The sequence below is a fragment of the Phasianus colchicus genome, chromosome 8 (genome assembly GCF_987193195.1).
Source record: "Phasianus colchicus chromosome 8, bPhaCol1.hap1.1, whole genome shotgun sequence".
NCBI classification, from domain to species: domain Eukaryota; kingdom Metazoa; phylum Chordata; class Aves; order Galliformes; family Phasianidae; genus Phasianus; species Phasianus colchicus.
The window spans coordinates 8290200-8310441 of NC_143443.1; the positions used below are offsets into that span (position 1 = coordinate 8290200).

General features: G+C 47.8%; 2 long non-coding RNA genes across 15 annotated transcripts; one reads left to right on the forward strand and one right to left on the reverse strand.

The window, feature by feature from the left end:
- The first annotated feature begins 8458 nt into the window (after positions 1–8458).
- LOC149917006 (uncharacterized) lies at positions 8459–14055 on the forward strand. Of its 3 annotated transcripts, none has more exons than XR_016468698.1 (5): positions 8459–9813; positions 10344–10405; positions 11222–11330; positions 13055–13126; positions 13919–14055. It is a non-coding gene; the product is annotated as an uncharacterized LOC149917006 (long non-coding RNA). The 3 variants fall into 3 exon arrangements; XR_016468699.1 differs by having other exon boundaries at positions 13922–14055; XR_016468700.1 differs by lacking the exon at positions 10344–10405.
- Positions 11036–20132, reverse strand: LOC149917007 (uncharacterized). 12 transcript variants are annotated; one of them, XR_016468696.1, is made up of 12 exons: positions 18291–20132; positions 18100–18159; positions 17691–17787; positions 17232–17396; positions 16939–17020; positions 16772–16851; positions 16627–16696; positions 16204–16348; positions 13809–13876; positions 13201–13327; positions 12738–12845; positions 11036–12126 (listed from the first exon to the last, which is right to left on the reverse strand). It is a non-coding gene; the product is annotated as an uncharacterized LOC149917007 (long non-coding RNA). The 12 variants fall into 12 exon arrangements; XR_016468687.1 differs by adding an exon at positions 16014–16047 and having other exon boundaries at positions 17232–17787; positions 18291–20130; XR_016468695.1 differs by having other exon boundaries at positions 16768–16851; positions 17232–17787.
- Positions 20133–20242: the final 110 nt, after the last annotated feature.

Genomic DNA, 20242 nt, shown 5'->3' on the forward strand with positions numbered 1-20242 from the left:
ACGATTCACAAGCAGATTGGCTAAGCTGTGGAGATAAGGAGTTTAAGAAATTTATAATACTTATAGGAGGAAAAAAAAATCTCAGCTCACCCTCACCTCTCATGTTATAGATGTTGCTTAGTAAAATCTTACACAATACATTTCTGTCTTTAGATGCTAGTTAAACTGGTCCATCTGTAGGCTTTTTGAGACTGCCTGCAACTCGAAATTTTGAGCACAGCAGATGTAAAATGGGGAGCTTTAGCCTCGCTAAATCTTTTTTATTTTTTGGTACTGTTTTCAATCTTTTAGACTGTCTACGAGTTATCTTTTTCCATACCTGCTGTTTGCATAAGCTCGCCTGTGCTCTGTTGGCTTTTTTTTTTTTTTTTTTTTTTTTTACTGAGGTGGTCAGCAATTTATTTCCCGTGTTACTTGTTTTAGTTGTATAGCTGTCTGCATCAAATATTCTTATGAAGGAGAGGCCAGTAAATGAAAAAGACTTGTCTGAGGCTGATAGTAGTGGAGAACTTAAAAAATGTTTGTACAGTCTTGATCATTTCTGCTCGCTGTAGAGTTTGATACTGTGAGTTCATGTGTGCCTACACATACACACAAGGGCTGCTCTGGAATGTGCCGGTGCAAATTTTGACCAGTGTGGTATGCAGGCTCTTGCTCATTGCTGGTGAAAACGCACAGTTAAGCGTGGTGACTATGTTAAAAATAGTGTTTTGAAGTTGAGAATGCGCTCTATCATGTAGTGTTATTGTGCTCTTTATATCCACTGTAGTTCCCGTGGCAATAAATAGGAAGCATTACTTTCAGAGCAGACTACATATATTTGAGATATATAGATAGATAAATTCTTCAAAGTCTGCTAGTGTTTCAATTCTGGAAGTCAGCGCGTTCAAGTCACGCACATTTTACTACTTACTGGATGAGATAATCTAGCTGTAGTGGAAATGCTAAGTCACAGCCCGAACCGGTGATGGAGCGCCTGCTGGAAAGGCAGGGCCGACCCAGGGGAGCTCAGGTGTATGCAAAGCACCAGACCTCATTTAAGGGTTGGCAGTGGAGGTGAGGGTTTCTAATCTGGAGATCCCTGCTTATCTCTGGACCTTACAGGCCTTCTGAAGGTAAGTATGCCTTCATTTCAAAAGAGAAAAGAAAATTGGCTTTGAGACATAAATATCAGTTGCGCTATTTTGCGTTGAATATTCTTTCTATAAATTTCAATTACGATGTTAGCAAACATTAGCGATTATAGTGTTAGCTGAGACAGCGTTAATAGTATACAGGTAGTTTGATCGTTGCGGAGCGATGAATGCATATTACTAGCTGTCTCTTTCTTGAGTTCTTTACTTCCGTATTTCTTTTATCTGTGCCAGTTGAAACTCAGGAGAACTCCAGAAGTGTCAGCCCAGGGCACAAGTTCGCGCTACCGCCTCCTTCTCTTTTTTGTAGAAGAGAATAAATTTGTTTGCATCTTTTAACAAGTCAGTCATTCGGACTACAGGTTTCCTCGTAATTTTGACAGCGATTAAGTATCCGTGTCACTGCTAGAACAATAATAACATAGGGATTTTCAGAGAATGAAGCAAAAGAAAATCAGAGGGCAAGGTTTCCGTACAGACTTCCTTCTAAAAATGAGATACGATTCGTTATCCACCTTCTCAACTGAAAATCAGCTTAGAGGTAAATATATAGCTGGAAAGTCTTACTACTGGACCATCAGCGTACTCAGATTTGAATATTCCAAACTGAGCCTTCAGTTTGTCTTTGACAAAACAAATTTTTTGAGAGGAAAAGATATTCCAAGACAATATATCACTAACTTCGGTTAATATCAGCAGTTGACAAGATCTGTTTATCTGAACCGTGAGCGCAAAATGACTGAAGTTGGAATGGGCCGTCTGTTTCCAGGATCCGATGCTTATTCATTTATTTTTTTGTCGGGGCAGTAATTTACCTTGTTATTTGTAATACATATGTGGGAGTTGTGACTACTTTATGAATTGTGCAACTTTAAAGATATCGTGGTAACATTTTCTGCCATGAAGCAGTTCCTGAATTTCACCGGTCTAAGTAGTGGGAAATAAAGTTCAGCAGTTTTCTCTCTCGTAAAAACGCTGCGACTGTAGGTTATACGTGGATTCAGAGATGTACCCAAAGCCAGCAGGATCTTAGTCTTATAATGCAGGGTTTAGACACCAAACAGACCACGGATTGTAGTGAGATAGACAGCGAAAAGACTGCAGATTGTTGGAAATATTTCCAACGTGTTCCACTAAAACAATTCCTTTCTGTTCTCTTCTTTATTGTCGACTTTCAAATGACTCTTACTGCTAACCTTTCCTTCATCCTGTGCATATACTCTCATCTAAATGAAGAAAAACAGCCACCCAAAATCAGCCTACCTCAGACAGGCACTTGAGTCTGTTTCACTTGGATTCCAGATAAGAAAACTAAGCACCGGGGCCACGTTTGGCCTACAGTAACATTCTGGTGACATCTTTAAGGGATCCTGAGTTTTCCACGAGTGGAAGCGCTTGCTTCATCTCAACATCGCCCAGGCAGTGACGAAACCACGTACTGCTCTTCTACAGAGATGCTGAAGATGAGTGGATAGAGGAATAGAGGATAGAGGAAAGTTTAAAACACTTAGTAGAACTGCTAATTCACTTCTAAATGTGGGCTTTTCCTTTTTTGGTTGTAAAATGATCTTTCATTAAAAAGAAAGGCTGGTTAAAGCCTTTTCATCCACTACACCCCTGACAAGGCGATGTTTCCTGAAGGCAGAGAAACAAACTGCACCCAATACCTTTTTTAATTTTATTTTTATGGATGTAGATCAGAAAGTCTGTGTGCTGATGCCTTCTCTTCTTTGAAAGTGAGCTTGTTTCCCTCTGCTTTCAATCTGTTCGAGTGAGTGTCTTCCGGAGGAATTTCAGAAGGCATTCCACGAATCTGTAACGAGGCGCGAAGTTAAAACAGACTGCTCCTAACAAGAAGCCTAATGGTACTTCTCTCGTGAGGGTGGGAATTAAATTGTCGAAGAGGGGAAAATGCGGATGGGCCACAGAGAAGCGAACCGAGGAAACAAATAGGAAATTTCATAAAGGGAGAAAAAGGAAAAGCCGAGAAGCCCTAGACAGATGAATCTGCCAAATGAAATGCCCAACAGACTACAGTGCAGTATAAACTAGTAATCTGTATAATTTCCTAGTGTTGCGCTTTCTGGTTGGGCTTTGATTATTTCTGATGTTACAATTTATGGATAAATAACTTTGTACAGTGGTAAACTGAAAGATAATTTCTGACTGAAACTGAATTTTAACTCATTCAGATTATCCGGGTCTCAGTGCCTCTCTGCTAGATGCGATGCACTGCCTGATACAGTTTGCTTTGGAGTGCTGATGTACACGTGTGAATTTAAATCTCGGTATTTACTTGTGTTTGTCTGTGGGATTTGATTGAACGATGTGATTTGAAAACAGATGAGGAACATAAGGGACTCTTTGCAGACTCATGCCAAATTCTAAATGGTTCTCTGTGTAACACAGAACATCACTTACTGTTTTTTTTCTTCTGAATCCTCAGGTTCAGATGCTTTCACGGAATTATTTTTCCCCTTTCTCACCGTCAAGTAATAAATGCTAAACTGTTTGAAGGCGCTATTACTGAACTTTCTGCTTTCTTACAAAACTTAAGATTTTGCCAGGTGGTGTAAGAATTCAAAAATAAGCATTTCTTTCCACCTTTTTTGTTATGTGATGCTCCTTTCCGTCATTTCAGGTGACTTTTCATCATTTTCATCGTGCTGAAAGTGCCATTTTTAACTGAAAAATGTGCTCTGAAATCGTGTGGTTTGCTAAAACAGTAGCTGGAAAATGCCTCGGCCTGTTCAAAATGTTACAATACATGTTCCCTGAAGAGGATTTCTTCTTGTATGGCACCGCAGCAAGTAAAATTAGTATAATAAAAAAAGACTTGGCAAGGTGCGCTCAGAAGATCGTACTCATCTCTAGCAGGAGCTTCGCAAGGTACAGCTTGAAAGCTCCCATTGAGACTGCATTTGTTACACTCTCTATTTTTTCAATGTGTTATGAAGTTAAATTTCTCTAGCAGATGACTGCAAATGATGACTGGTATCATTGGTATTTCTGGGATCATTAATGATTATGGAATCATTATAATTCAATTTAGATATAAATGAATAATCATAATTAATAATAATTTTGAAATGACGGAATCGTTAATAGATAATAAGGGATGTACTGTCCCGCGTTCCTGCGCGTGCTCTGGGTAATAGTCTAAGTATCCTGGCAACACAAGAAGGGCTTTGGTAACTGGCAATCAGATGTTTCATATACAGCGTGTGAACTAGTTTTGTACCTGTGATGTCGGCCAAAAACCGGAGCTCGCTGACAATTCTCGAGGGTCTCCTTTATGTGGTTTTGAGAAAATTTGCACGACGAGTTTCTGGCTTCCGCTCGCATACCAGATAATTAATATACTGAAGGTTTGTTTTCTTGTTTGTTCCCGTATATGATCACAAACTGACTGCACGTAGTGATGTAAGGATGTTTTAAAACCGGGCTTCTGATTCTTCAGTGTTTTTTCACTTTGAAAATTTTGAAATAAAGGTGCTTTCTTCCTTCTTATTTCCTTTTGAATAAAAGTCAAACAGATACCAGCCTTCTCTGAGGTATTTCTAACAAGAGAAACAGCTCTCACAACTCAAAAACTGTATCGGATAACTACTGGCCCAGTGAAGACTGAGAAAGCATGCAAGATATTCACCTTCCGTGTTTCTACGCAGGTCAGCTGCCCCCACTGCCCTTTCGCTCATCTTAATGTTAGGGCATCTGCCTGTTCGGAAGCTACTTAGGTTCCAATTGCTGCAAAAGCCTGGGAATTAGAATATGCTTCCCATTGGAGAGCTGCCTGGGGACGTACATCCTACAGCGTCGAAGCACTCGGATTTCTTCCATGTTTCCTGGGCACTATCATTTAATAGTTATTCAAGGGCAGTATGAATATGAGACCTTCAGAGAGTGAGTAACTATAGAGACGTGACACGAGTGAATCGGAGAGTGGCAGTACTGCTCGACAGCCCCAACTGTCACGAAATTCTTCTCCGCGGCCTCTCAAGTTACTGTTAAGAACTTGCTTCACGTAGTAAGCTATTAAGAAATGCCATTTTGAAAAAGAAGAGACAGGACTCGCAGTAATATTTCCTATCAAAACTTCTCAGTGTTAATTGTCAAGAAACGGGTGATCCGAAGTATGTACAAATGGAGTCTCAGGTCCCAGAAGAGTGACACATCTCATCAATAAAGCTCTTTTTGCTCTGGAAACTCTTCTTGCTCTGTTTTGTTAAGTCAAATCCTCTGCGGAAATTTGGGATTGAGCTGCAGGTTTTCTTACGATTTCCGTGTCTGATTTGTGTTGAGGTTTGTTTTTGTTGTTTCGCTCTTAACAAACAAGCATGGGGCGTTAACAGTAATGAGAACAGGAGAGTTTATCAAAACTTCTTATATCAGTCAGTGAGGACGGAATATAGAGTATGGGGAATCTATGCCGAAAGATCACCCCAATCTTCACTCTTAAAGCAGCTGTGCGGAACCATTTGTAGCAGCTACGTCCTGTGACCTCCTAGTCCAGTGACTTCCTAGCACACTCATTAAGTGGAATCCAATTGTTTTCTAAATAACTCATTCTTGCAAGGGTATATCACCTGACTCCCCAGTCCTTCTTTTGTACGAAGGATATAATTTGGAACTCTGAGAAAGAAAGAGCAAGAAGGCCTCCAGATAGGAAAACTCGTTGTTATTCCCCTCCTGATTTCCTTGTGCTCCAAAAATTTCTCCTAAGGCTACTGTAGAATCTTTCTTTCTTTTCTCTAAAGCAGTGCTCTGTTTCAGTGCTCTGCTACTTTCACAAATATAAACCCACAGTCTGAGCATTATCTCAGCTGCTACGTTTGGGCTGAGGATCTGGTTACAAAACAAGTATTTTGGACGGAAGGGCAGGGTCTTAATGAACACTCAAAATAAGTGCAGGAAAATTGTCTTTAATATAACTCAAAATAAAAAGAAACAGAGTTTGTCTTTTACTCCAAATTAGGGGTAGGGTATTGGGGTTCTTTGGTTGGTTGGTTTTGGTTTTGGGGATTTTTTTAGTCATTTTTGTGATAGTCTCTTAGATGGTCATACATGACATAACTGTTTTTCTGTTTTAAAATGTTTCTGTCTTTAAGGCAATTTGAATCAGTTTTTTCCACTTCACATTTAAATCACGTTGCTTAACAGAAGTATAGCATGACCAAAATGACAAAACAACTACCCTTTATCTCTCAGTTACCCAAAGGGACATTTGGGTAACCAGTTCATCATTCATGAACTAGGAATAGCACTGATCTAGAGTCTGTGACCCAGGGAACGTATTCTCACAGCTAGCGATCATTTCAAAAGATTTTTGAGATCTAATCCTACAATCTACCCAATTTTCTCAACTCATATTAAACTGCACTCTTTCTAGTATTGCATCAGATGCATTATTGTTATTGTTGTTGTTGTTGTTGTTGTTGTTGTTGTTGTTGTTGTTGTTATTATTATTATTATAAAATCCTGCGAAGGTTGTTTTCTTCCCCTTTCTCCCCCCTCAGTAATAGATATTGGTGTCTGTATTGGGTTTTTGGAAGAATGGAGAGTAGCAGGAGTAATCTCTGTGAGATATTAGGGAAGGCCTGCGATTATTACAATTGGTTTCAGCCCACTCTGCACTGGACCTATCCCAGGACCTAGATGGTTTCATTAGCAGAGCTGTCGGTGGAAAGAAATTCAGGAATTTAAGAAAGGACCGCACAGGGATACAAAGCCAGTGGGAAGGAGCAGAGGATTGAGAAGGTCAGAGAAGGACGTGTTATGCAGCGGAGCAGGCAACCCACACGCACATAACTCACCCAAGAGGAGTTTCTTCACCAAAGGGACCGCTGCCCACAGATGAGCCCGTACGGGAGCAGGTACTCCCCAAGAGATGGCAGCCTACAGGAGGCCTATGCTGCAGCAGAGGAAAGGAGCAAGAGGGAAGGAACAGCAGAGAGCAACCACAACGCAATCCTTTGCTGTCTATTCCATCTCACAAGGGTCTGAGTGCAACATGTAGCAATTCTAGCGAGGTCTTTAGTGAGAAGTTAAGCCCAGGAAAGGGGGTGAAGAAAAGTGTTTTCCCAAAGCTACAGTTGCTTTTATTACTATTTCCTAGTACTCACATCAGCAGTTATTTGTTTTAATAGACAGTCAATTAGTTTTCCCGAGCCAAGTCTGTTTTTCTCACAACAGAACCAGTAAGCAATCTCTTTGTTCTTTAGTTGCCCAGAGATTTCTAGTTTCAGTTCCCAATGAAGAGGGACACTGAGAGAATGGCTGGGCAGGAGCGCACCTGTTAGCCGCAGCCAACTCACCGCAGCATCAGCGCAGACACTCAGCCACTTCTCTAGAAAGAAATAGAGCGATCCAATGTAGCTTTGAGCTTTGCTCCAGTCACGATTGAAGCCAGTTCTCTTTTAGGTACCGCCGGACAAAACGGAACCACATATGTCATCTTCTGTCTCCACTTCTGTCTGAGTAAGAAATAGGTAACAGTTAAATAGGTAACTCTTCTAACTTAGTTTACAATGGTATTTTGAGTTTGACTGAAGCCGCACAAAAATGACAGCCTAGAAATGAGAAACTTTTATTTCCCATTGCCGAGAGAATCAATTTGCATAAAGGAATACATCAAGAAGACAGTAAGCATTCAGTAGCTGGGAATACTTATTCACTTGCAAGTAACCTAGAAATTACTTCACAACGAAGCCAGAGAATATCACTTATGCGATAGCCGAAAACTTTCTTTTGTGCATCAGCGACACGACCTATATGATATTAAGTACCCTGGGTAGGCCTATCTTGACAATAGAGAAGGTGATTTTTTTGGCGAGTTTTGCGCACTTTTCTTGTTTCGTTTGAGCGCTTACGTAGTCCTTTTTCCAACCGCGGAGTTGCATTTCAAGGCAAGTTTCTAGTCTGTACTATATTACTTTTGTTAGAAGGTTTGTTGGAAAAAGTTAATAAATTGTATGTGAATTCAGTAATGTGATCGCCGATTAACTTGAACACGTAGACTTGCTGGGGACTTGAAAATCGCCAGAGACACTGACATCGCTTGAACGATGAACACCCTTCCGAAGCTGAATAAGACTTTATCAAGAGAAAATCGGATCAAAAACCACGTCGGCACTCCGCGCTCAACTTAGGAACGGCTTACGATGTTGTATCTCTATGCAATCATACATTGCGAATGTTAAAAAGAAAAAAAATTGGGCCATCATGACATACCCGAGCATCCCGGGCTGGTACGTCACCACCCCAAGTTAAAAATTCCTGCCTCCTAATATCTAACCCGAATCTCCCCTTTGTTAGTTTAAAGCCATTCCACTTCGTCCCGTCACTATCAGGCTGTAGCAGAAATGCTCAGTCACAGCTGGAGCTGGTGATCGAGCACCTGGCAGGTAGGCAGGGCTATCCCAGGGGAGCTCAGGTGCAAGCAACGAGTGACAGGAAGGGGCGGAACCAGGATCCACCCCTTCCCAGGCCTCATTTAAGGGTTGATAGCAGAGGCGAGGACTCCTTGTTGGAGGTCCTGGTTTATAGGAGACTTTCTGAAGGTAGGCGTCTTCTTTTCTTTGTTTCTGCGTCTGGTGTAGGTGCTGTGTTTGAGTTTGTCCTCATTTGTTGCAGCCTGGGACTTTGCCACTCTGCTGTTGTGGCTTTATTTTCAATCACGTTTTAGCATTACACAGACCACGTGTAAAGCTGGTCTCCCTCCTGTTTATAATCTTCCTTCAAGTGTTAAAAGCCCACAGTGAGGCCTTTTCTTCTCCAAGATTCTTAAAAATGGGTACATGACGTTTTTCTAATCGCCGGCGAGTTACTTGACAACTGAACAATGTACCTGTGGATATCCCTTCTTGTTATTTTTTGAAACTTACTACCAGGTTCAGTTTCATCTGTGTTGGCTGACTTGCGGAATGCGTTTTTGCTTTCTTCCTGGGTAATGTGTTCCTGTTTCTCCTGCTTTCACTCTCTTCTTTTCCCCATTTTTTCCCCGGCCAATCATTGTTCTGTTTTGTGCTGGTTTCCTGCCTTCAGTGTCCAGCTTCTCCTGCTGGAGAAGTCTTGCGCTCTCAGAAAGGCATCCTTTAGGAGTCCCTTTTATGCTGTTTTTTAATTCAGCATTTGAGAATATGTATGTAATATTTTGTTCTGAAATTCTTGTCTCTTTTTGCAGGTTGGCCTTTTACTGGTTTGAACGCTGTGTGGGATAAATTAAAATGACACTGCTCCGAGCACAGAATGTACTGAGGTGTTAATGAGTTGGGCAGCATAGAAGGGTATCTTCCTAGGTTTTTTTTTTTTCTTAGAAAAATTAATAAAATAGTCTGAGTTGGAGCACTGCCATTGCAAACTCCCATCCAGAAATCAGAAGCGTTGGAAAGCAGTCAGTTCCTGAGGATATGGCAACTAAATTTCTTTTGAGGTAGATGACTGTCCTGCCTTAGAACTGAGCAAATTCTTCCCGCAGCTGTTCTAAGGGAGACCTCAGATTTCGCCTTCTACTTTAGCGTAAATAGTTGAGAAGAGGGTTCAGTAACTCAGAGCGTGACTTCAGGCACGCGCTCCTATGTTTGATGATCTTACTGTGTCAGACTACCAGTAAAAATGGAACAAGAAAGAAGCCTGTCAGCCCATCCGTCTCCACAGCCATCTTCCCCAGCTGTACCGACGGGTGAGCTCAGTATTCCTCCTCAGGGCTAGTTTGTCTCATTGTCATGCTTCTGTTAGGCTAGTGAAGTTCGTGGGATCTCTTCTCTGAGGAAACATATTGAGAAGGATAAGGGATTCCACTTCCTCCCATCTGGCCTCTCAAGGCCGGCGTGTCTCGGCAGTCTGAGTAGCTTATAATGTAAGCAGTGAGATTTGCATGACTGTAAGGGAACTGCCAAGTCAGGGCCCGAATCGCTGACTGAGCACCTGGGAGAGACCAGGTCAGGCCTGTGAGACAGGTGAAGGCAATTCAATTGTGGGAAGGGGTGGAGCCAGGCTCTACTCCTCTTAGACCCCATTTAAGGGCTGACTGCCACAGAGGAAGGATTCGTTCAGGAGATCCCTCCTTTGCAGAGTTGTTTTGTGAGCCAGGGACTTCGGATGCACGTGCTTTTTTCTTTTTGTGACAATTTCTCCTTGTGCCTGTCTCAGTGCACTTAGGAAGGTGAAATCTGAAACCTTGCTCTTCTCTTACTTTTCTTTCTTCTACAGCTGATTTTTTTTTGTTGCATTGAATACTTAAGAACCTACGAACTACTGAGAGGCTAAATCAGGTAAAGGAGTTTAAAAGACTTCCTATTGTTCTTGCAGAGTTTTGTTTTTGTTTTTTCAAGTAAAAAAATCCCCTTCGTTTGACATTCATTGTGTAGGTTAGGGGTGGGATTTATCTTCTCGCTATCCTGAGTTGATGCGGAAGTGAGATTTGTACAGATGCAACTACCACAGGCAAGCACAGAAAGTAGAAAAAGATCTTCCTCCTGCGCGAGGAGGGATTGGTGCTCTATAGAAGCAAGGACAGCGCAAAGGTCATTTTTTGAAATTGCTCGTGGTCAGATGCTGCTTTTTGTTGCGAAGCTCACATGAATTAAGGATTACTGCTTTTGTTTCTGATGGTCATAAAAATAAGTATGAGAATGAAAATCCTTTTTTTCTTTACTGATGGAGGAACACACTCTACAGTTTACCCCCGGCTAAAGCGAGGGTAAAGAGTTTATAACTGTTTGTAATGGAAGACATTAGGAAGACCGGTATGTACAGCAGAAGTCCTTCCGAACGCGGGCACCCAGGAAACGTGCTTTAAACCACTGAAAGGGGTTTTAAGCTTCTCGCTCAGCCATTCTGGATAGTAGTGGTAGGATACTGTGCAGATATCCTGAATAGTAATGTGACTAGGATTGTAGCAGTTAAAAATATCCACCTTTGGGTGGGAGAAAACATTTATTTGTAGCTATGAGTTTATTACAGATTTCATGTATACAGATCTGGTATTACAGATGTTATTCCCAGTAGAAGGATGTTTCCATTAACTTCAACTGTCTAATATTCTGATTCAGTAACTGCCGTCTCTTCTGTTGAACCGTTCCTACCAGTTCATCACCCCACCGCATCATCCCAGCACACGAGGAAGCATCTGCATTACAAAAGCGAGACATCGTTGCCTGCGATCTAGTTCCAAGCACGCGTTCTCTCTTTGAGAAGGTAAGGAAAACTCTTGTCAGGTAAGGGGATCTAGAAACTAAATCCCGTGCCAGCAAACAGCCCCTCCCAGTTGTACCTCTTTAGACAAACGAGGAGCTAAGCCCCAACTTGCCCCGTACAGAAGAGGCTCCAAGCATTTGTTAGAATAAATGAGATCGTGAGAGGCTATGAGACAGGCGCCAGTCAGATTCTAGGGGGCATAGTTTTCTTTGGTATTGCTATAAGCGATCAGGACATGAGAGTCAAGTTGTATTAAATAAGTTTGCTGATTATGATACATTAGGAGGAGCCATGCACTGGGGTAGAACTGGGGTAGAAGGGCTCTGCAGCCTCATCTCTACCCACAATTGCCAGCCACGCCAAGCTTGACAGCAGCCCACACCTGACGGAGGCCAGCTACAGCCAGGGGGACGAGGCCAGAGAACTGCCATGGGTAAAGGAACCTGGGTGCCACAGTTGACAAGATAAATTGTGTCCTAGCGCTATCAGAGGGCTGACTACCTCCCGGGGCACATCAGGCCCACCGCTACCAGCCGGGGAAGGGATCATCCCACTCAACTCCACAGCAGCAGTACAGCCTCACGGTGAGCAGTTCAGGGCACTCCAGCATAAACCAAAGAAATATATCTCTCCAGAAAGGGGGGTGAAATATCAGAGCAGGCTTCCCTGAGGTAGGAGTTACAGCCAGCACTGACAGTTCTCAAAGCGTTAGGGTGCCAGTCTCAGCCACAGTTGGGGCAGTTTCACCCAGAGCTAGGAGCTGCAAGGCCCTTCTGATCCAGTATGCTTTTCAATTCTATAAACAAAAAGAAACAGGCACCTCAGTGAATCCGTGCTTGTTTCTTCATAAACTTTTCCTCTCATCTCAGAAATATACATTTAGTCATCCCTATGGAAAATATGCCTCCATTCCGTTCTTCGGAAGGAGTTCACCCACCAACATCTTGAACTCGCGATTAAAATAACCTAATAACTCATCAGAACTTCCACTGAAGTTATTACGAAAGTAGCATCACGTTAGTATCAACTCTAACTCAGTGAACTCCATTTTTCTATCTTGAATTACCTTCATGTTGCACTTGAACAGCAGCAGAACCGGGTCATTAACAGATTGAAAATGAAGCCATTAGTAATTGCAGACTCTTACATAAACTAGGCTGCAATACATTGCAGCATACCACACACAGATGTCTAACGCAAAAGCCCAACAGCAGTTCCACCGCTTTTATTGCAAAGCTCAATGTAGATCAGGATGTATTAGTATAGCTAGCAGTAGAAGAATTCAGCCTCAGCATGGGATGAATGTTTACAGAAACTAACTTACCAAGACTCAATACAAAGGGTTTCTAATGGAAGCACTAGCTCAGGTTACCGAGCAAGAAAAGAGAGAGTTCTCAGTGAACTTACCTTACAAATGGAAAGCAGAAATTTTTTTGGCAGGACAGTCATCGCCACACCGCTCTTGGGACAGCACCCATACCTGTGAGCTCAAGAAATGCTCATCTCCAGAATTTTCTGCAACAGGACAAACAATGGCAACATAATCAGTTATTTTATTTACTGAGTAGAGCAAGCCTGACACACTGTACTTTTGCAGGAGATAACTTGTAAAATATTTGGTAATGATTTCAGTCTCACTTTTTTTCAGAACATGCAGTGTTAAATAGTTGATTGCTTAAGGGATTTTTGCTTAAGGGATTTTTCTTCCTTTTTGTCTCCCCAAGGTAAATAACATCAGCAGCAAGGGAACGAGGCCTGAGCACAGAAATAGATAGTACAGCCTCAGCTTTTTTGCGGTAAGTGAGGATTTACTGTTGTTTTGAAGTCAGAGACAGACAGACATCCACTTGGCCACAAAAATTTGAGTTACCTAAGCTTAGCCGTTCCATTTTAGCGCGGATATTCATAGGCACGCCAGTTCCCACACGCAACGCAGAGCATTTGCACCCGCAGCAGACGCAGCCTTCCTTAAAGGCCATCATAAGCCATTAATTCTTCTGCAAAAAGGCATACATCATCACCTGCTTCCCACCCCACAGAAGCAAACCTCATTACCAATTTTTTGAGGACACCTGCTGAAATAAGAACAGGACTATATCTAAAAGATCTTCTCCACAGCTTTACTTAAGCAAGAAGGTAAAGCAACCAACATCTAAGTAAGGGAAACCTAGCTTTTCACTATTCAAGTTTAGATATTAAGTTGTCTGTCTGGCAATTTAATGCAGCACACTTTACAGGAGGCACAGCTAGGAAGAAGGAAAGCTGCTGCTCTATTCTCCAACTCAGTTGCCATCTTATTTTGGGGGGGAAAAAAGTATACTAGGAAAACTAAAAATGGAAATGGTTGTGAAAGCTTCTTTTGTGAGAGCCATCTGATAACACTTTATGTAAATGTATTAAGCTATTTCTGTGTGATTAAGGTTTAACTCCTTCCTAGTCATCTCAGCCTATTTAGCTTGTTGATACTGTAAACCATACCGTAAATCCATAGCAGACAAGACACATACACCACAGGTGCATTTTACCTCCAGCCACTTATCCAAATCCTTTTAAAAAGGGAAATAAACAAACTGAGTTTTCTTCTTCAGCAGGACCCAGCTCCTCCACACCCTATCTCCTGCCTTCAGTACCAGGAGCAACACCACAAAGCAGCCACCACCACACAGGAGCCACTCCAGGCCCCACAGAAGAGACCCCCTCCCCAGGGAGGGGCTCCCCCCCTCGCCCCCCCCACCGAGGGGGGAGCCCGGAGGGACTCGGTCCCTCCCAGGGCTGCCCCCTCACCCCCCCACCGAGGGGGGAGCCCGGAGGGACTCGGTCCCTCCCAGGGCTGCCCCCTCACCCCCCCACCGAGGGGGGAGCCCGGAGGGACTCGGTCCCTCCCAGGGCTGCCCCCTCACCCCCCCACCGAGGGGGGAGCCCGGAGGGACTCGGTCCCTCCCAGGGCTGCCCCCTCACCCCCCCACCGAGGGGGGAGCCCGGAGGGACTCGGTCCCTCCCAGGGCTGCCCCCTCACCCCCCCACCGAGGGGGGAGCCCGGAGGGACTCGGTCCCTCCCAGGGCTGCCCCCTCACCCCCCCACCGAGGGGGGAGCCCGGAGGGACTCGGTCCCTCCCAGGGCTGCCCCCTCACCCCCCCACCGAGGGGGGAGCCCGGAGGGACTCGGTCCCTCCCAGGGCTGCCCCCTCACCCCCCCACCGAGGGGGGAGCCCGGAGGGACTCGGTCCCTCCCAGGGCTGCCCCCTCACCCCCCCACCGAGGGGGGAGCCCGGAGGGACTCGGTCCCTCCCAGGGCTGCCCCCTCACCCCCCCCACCGAGGGGGGAGCCCGGAGGGACTCGGTCCCTCCCAGGGCTGCCCCCTCACCCCCCCACCGAGGGGGGAGCCCGGAGGGACTCGGTCCCTCCCAGGGCTGCCCCCTCACCCCCCCACCGAGGGGGGAGCCCGGAGGGACTCGGTCCCTCCCAGGGCTGCCCCCTCACCCCCCCACCGAGGGGGGAGCCCGGAGGGACTCGGTCCCTCCCAGGGCTGCCCCCTCACCCCCCCACCGAGGGGGGAGCCCGGAGGGACTCGGTCCCTCCCAGGGCTGCCCCCTCACCCCCCCCACCGAGGGGGGAGCCCGGAGGGACTCGGTCCCTCCCAGGGCTGCCCCCTCACCCCCCCACCGAGGGGGGAGCCCGGAGGGACTCGGTCCCTCCCAGGGCTGCCCCCTCACCCCCCCACCGAGGGGGGAGCCCGGAGGGACTCGGTCCCTCCCAGGGCTGCCCCCTCACCCCCCCACCGAGGGGGGAGCCCGGAGGGACTCGGTCCCTCCCAGGGCTGCCCCCTCACCCCCCCCACCGAGGGGGGAGCCCGGAGGGACTCGGTCCCTCCCAGGGCTGCCCCCTCACCCCCCCCACCGAGGGGGGAGCCCGGAGGGACTCGGTCCCTCCCAGGGCTGCCCCCTCACCCCCCCCACCGAGGGGGGAGCCCGGAGGGACTCGGTCCCTCCCAGGGCTGCCCCCTCACCCCCCCACCGAGGGGGGAGCCCGGAGGGACTCGGTCCCTCCCAGGGCTGCCCCCTCACCCCCCCACCGAGGGGGGAGCCCGGAGGGACTCGGTCCCTCCCAGGGCTGCCCCCTCACCCCCCCACCGAGGGGGGAGCCCGGAGGGACTCGGTCCCTCCCAGGGCTGCCCCCTCACCCCCCCACCGAGGGGGGAGCCCGGAGGGACTCGGTCCCTCCCAGGGCTGCCCCCTCACCCCCCCCACCGAGGGGGGAGCCCGGAGGGACTCGGTCCCTCCCAGGGCTGCCCCCTCACCCCCCCCACCGAGGGGGGAGCCCGGAGGGACTCGGTCCCTCCCAGGGCTGCCCCCTCACCCCCCCCACCGAGGGGGGAGCCCGGAGGGACTCGGTCCCTCCCAGGGCTGCCACCCCCCAGCCAGCGACCAAAAAATTTCCGTTACTGACCTGCACCCAACCCTCCCACCCTAAAAAAATAATCTCTCTGAGATAGCGCACACCCCACCCAGCAGCCCCAAGCCAAGGGGGAAAGGAGGGCCAACACCAGCATCAACAGCCAGTGTCAGCCCTCCTTTCCCCCTCCAGCATCCCTCAACCACACCAGTTAACACCAGCACACACAGCCAAGTTCAACCACCCCCTCAAAGGAAACCAAAACAGCCTCAGAGCCCTGCAGCACACACCAATCCAGGGTGGGGACACCAGCTGCAACAGCACCTGAGGGAACAAAGCACCAACTCCTGCAGGCGGCACTTGGCACCCTCCATCAAGCCTACCCCTGGAGAATGGAGGTGCCATCACCTTCTCACACAAAAGGAGTTCTGTCACCCAGGGGCACCACACGCTGTTCGGGGACTCAAGGACACTGCTCACCTCACTCCAGAGTCCCACCAAGAGAATGCCCGCTCTGAACCTGCAGCAACAACTCTGCAAAACGCTTGAGGCAGGGCAGACCGGTCAGAGGGCTCGCAACTCCAGGCTGATCCTCGCTGCTGAATGCTCTGCTGTGGCACTCACCCTGTAAGATCATCCAGACACTACTTGAAGATTCCCAGACAAGGAGACTCTGCAACCTCTCCAAGCAGCTTATTTCATCCCTCCCGCAGTGAAATCATTCTTCCTGTTCTTGTAGAAACTATCTAGAAACTTCCACCACCACACACCTCCAAAGAAACCCATCACCATCAACTACACTCCTGCATTTAGGTACTGACAGATGTGATATCCCACCACCCCACAATATCCACTGCATTTCTCTCATCTGATCGCATAATCGCAACGCAAAAAGTTACCTACCAGCTCAGTCTGACATCGCTTCCCCTTGCTGAATCCACCGTGGCTGCTCCTTACAAATATCTCTGAGCAACTGGAAGAGAAGGTAACATCTAGAACGAGCTGTCCCATCACTGTGCCAGGGAGGGAGGTGAGACTGCCAACCTACAGTTGCGCAGGCCATCCTTCTTGCTCTTTCTCAAGACTGCGGTGACGTTGGCTCTCCGGCGGTCCTCAGGCAACCTTCATCTAGGAGAGTAAAAAGAACAATAGAGAGCTCTTTGGCAGTCGCTTCTGCCAGCTCCCTCAGCGCACATAGGCATCAGTTTCACCTACATGATTTTTGAACAGCTCCTCCGCCCTCAAAGGGAAGTCATTCCCCCTCAAAGACTCTTTCATCTGATATTCCCAGCCACTGCTGAAGCAGAGAAAGCAGAGAGGTTACCTGGCACCTCTTCCTTCTCACATACCCTATTTTACGAGGTGGGGGCCCCAATAACAGCAGGCCCACACGTTCTCTAGTCACTGCTTTGCTGTTGGCAAACCTGGAATTTTCAGTTAGCCTTTACCTTCCTCCCCAAAGGCGATGCTAAGGGGGCCTTAACCCTACCTTTCCTCTTCAGGCTTACCTGTGACCTCCTCATTGGCCCGTGCAGGTCTCCTGGTGCGCTTGTGGCTGCCCCGGTCTTCGCGTCCCCCGCTGGCCCTTCCTCCGTACAGAGGGCGAGATCCAGCAGCACCGCTCTCCTCATCGGCTCCTCCGTTGCCTCTGTCAGAAATTTCATCTTTGACACCTACAGGAACATCCTGGAATGAATTATACCTGGCAGCTCTGCTTTGCTATCAACTGGCAGCAGGATGGTTCAAGTCTGCTGTGACAACTCGTGTCCACAGATGTGAGGTTATTATCAGCTGCGTGCAGAACATCTTATCAGCTTCCTCATCTGTAACCTACGCACCCAGTGATTTACCCACGTTTACTGTGTCTTGAGCCTCCCACGCCACTGCACCCCCAGTTACTCTTTCCTGGAAGTCAGAGCTCCATACATTCCGGTCCGCTCTCCGGAAGAGCGACGCCACCGCCTCACCTGTCTGTCTCTTCTACAAAGAGCACGCCGTCCACATCAGCGTTCAGTCACGCAAGCTGTCCCACTGCATCTCCACGACGGGAACGAGATCGCGCCCCTGAAATTACATACGGCAGGGGAAGAAGGAGGGGGGTGGAATAGAAATATATAGCCTCATCCTGCTCCTTCCCACCGCTGGAAGAGGGAGAGGCTGAAGCGTCCGCAAAACCCTTCCGGGGGGCCGAGGCCGCCCCGGGTCGCGGTCGGTCTCGGGCGGTTCGGTGGCGGCCCCGCCCTGGCTCTTCTAAAAAGGCCGCGTGGGAATCCGGCGACAGCGCCGTGCCGAACCCCAACAAACAGATGCCGCCGAGCGGCGGCTCTCCGCGAAGCTCAAGAGGAGAGAGTTTACTAGCGACTCCCAAACACTCACCGCTTCCACCGTCTCGCCGGTTCGGGACGAGAAGACGTTCGGCCGCAGCCCTCGCTCAGCCTGCAATAAGAGAAAACTTGTTCCAGCAGCCCTTTGCGTCGCTTCTTACCCCAGCAGCAACGAGGCTGCAGGAATACGGCCCCGTCCCTCTCGCTCCCAACGACGAGAGCGGGAGGAACTGAAGCCCTTACTATATAGCCCTGGGCTGCGCCAGGACTCGGAGGGCGCGGCAGCCGGGCGGCGACTCTACGACGGCTCCGAGAAGCCGGCGGGAGCCCCGCGGCGAGAACCCGGCGGCCTCCCGCTGCGGGCGGACGGCCCCGAACGGCTCACCGGTCCGGGCCGATGCTCCCCGCGAGACATCGCGCTGCAGCCTGAAACAAAACAACGCAACGAGAACGTTACACGGAATTACACGGATTCCAAAGCTCTCACTCGAAAAGCAGCATCAGCGGCGCTAGGACCGGACGAAGGATCAGAGTCGGCTCCGGCTCCCGCGAGCTGCGAACCCTGACGGCTCTCGTAGCTTCCTGCGGCCTCCGGCGGAGCTTAAAAGGCGTTTGGGCGGACCCGCCCCGGGCTGCCGACGAGGCGCAGCTGTGCCCGGTTGGCCCCGGCCCCGCCGCACCTGGAAGTCGTTGCCTCGTTAGCGGCGGCCGCGGACCCTGACAGTTAGACGTGCGGACTCTAGATCTGAATTCGGGTCTTAAATTGCACTTTCAATTAAAGTTTGTTATGCGCTTCTCCTCGCCTTGCTGTGGAATTCATTAATAAGTTAAATAATTGTGCCTAATTCAAACAGATCGCTTTGCGTCTGACGTGACGCCCATCCAAAGAACTTCCCTTCCAAATTGATGCCACGAGGAACTTCCAGTTTTGAACCGGCTGAAGGATGGTGTGAAAGGACTTCATAGTTCTTTGAGAGGGCTCTTCACCGGAATCTCGCAAAACGCCTCGCGTCACTTATCTGATTGTCTGATGGGCGGAAGACAGGAGGAACCAAACTTTGAGTTACAATCAGTTGTATGCAAAGGATGGGTTGAAAAGAGTCCCTCCGACTCTGCAGTCGGAATGAGAAGGTCTCGGGGGATACGTGAGAGTTAAACGCTTGTACGAGCTACTGCCCGAAACTAAAACTTGGCCCAGGTGGCCGAGAAGGTCAGCGGCGTCCTGGCTTGTATCGGGAATGGTGTGGTAAGCAGGACCAGGGCAGTAATCCTGCTCCCGTACTGGGCGCTGGTGATGCCTCGCCTCGAGTACTGTGTTCAGTTTTGGGCACCTCGGTACAGAAAGGACATCGAGGTGCTGGAGCGGTTTGCTAGTTACAAGAACTTTCCTGGTGATATGGAAACAAGGACATCGCGTCTGGTTTCTTCAGCGTACAAGAGTGCTCTGATTTTCCAAAAGAAATGGATCGCTGTGGATCTCTTCTAGTGCCTGCTGGAATAACGCTTCCTCTATCTTTAAACACTGCAACCCGTGACCCTAGTTGTACAGTCTCACTCTTTCTTTTCATACCTTCTTTATATTTCAGTCACTTGTAGCTCTTTATCTCTTGTATTTCCGTGGAGGGGCACAGCTGATTGATTTGGTGCAATACACAACCTCCCGCCCTTTCAGAAGTCAGTGAATTATTTGTCGTTGAAGCTTTTCTTTGATATAATTCCAGGGTGCATTTTAAAACTAAATTTGATCGTGCTAGTGGTCGTTTCTGTGTTTCATTTCCTTCACATGCTAATCTGTCAGATAACACGGTGTCTCTCGCTGCCCCCAGAGTCACAGAATTTGTTAGCGTTATGTAGCAACAAATGCAGAAATGGATTCACCTTAATGCTGAACCTTGCCATTAGCTTTCGGACTCGATCCAACCGCGAGTGGTTTGGGGTTGTGGTGCTCTTTTATGAGGTGTGCAATCTCTGGAAATAGTTCTCGTTTAGCATTTCAGGAACAATTTGCTTAAACGTTCTCAAATATTTAAAATAATCATCTGGTTTTGTGCCACGCATGATGTGATTTGCATTAAAACAACACCTATGTATCTTTGTGAGCACTTTTTCAGAATTTACACATTGTTCTTCCTGTGCTGTTTCGAAAACAACTTTCGGCGATTTCACGGCAGTCCTAAGAAGAGCAGATTTGATGA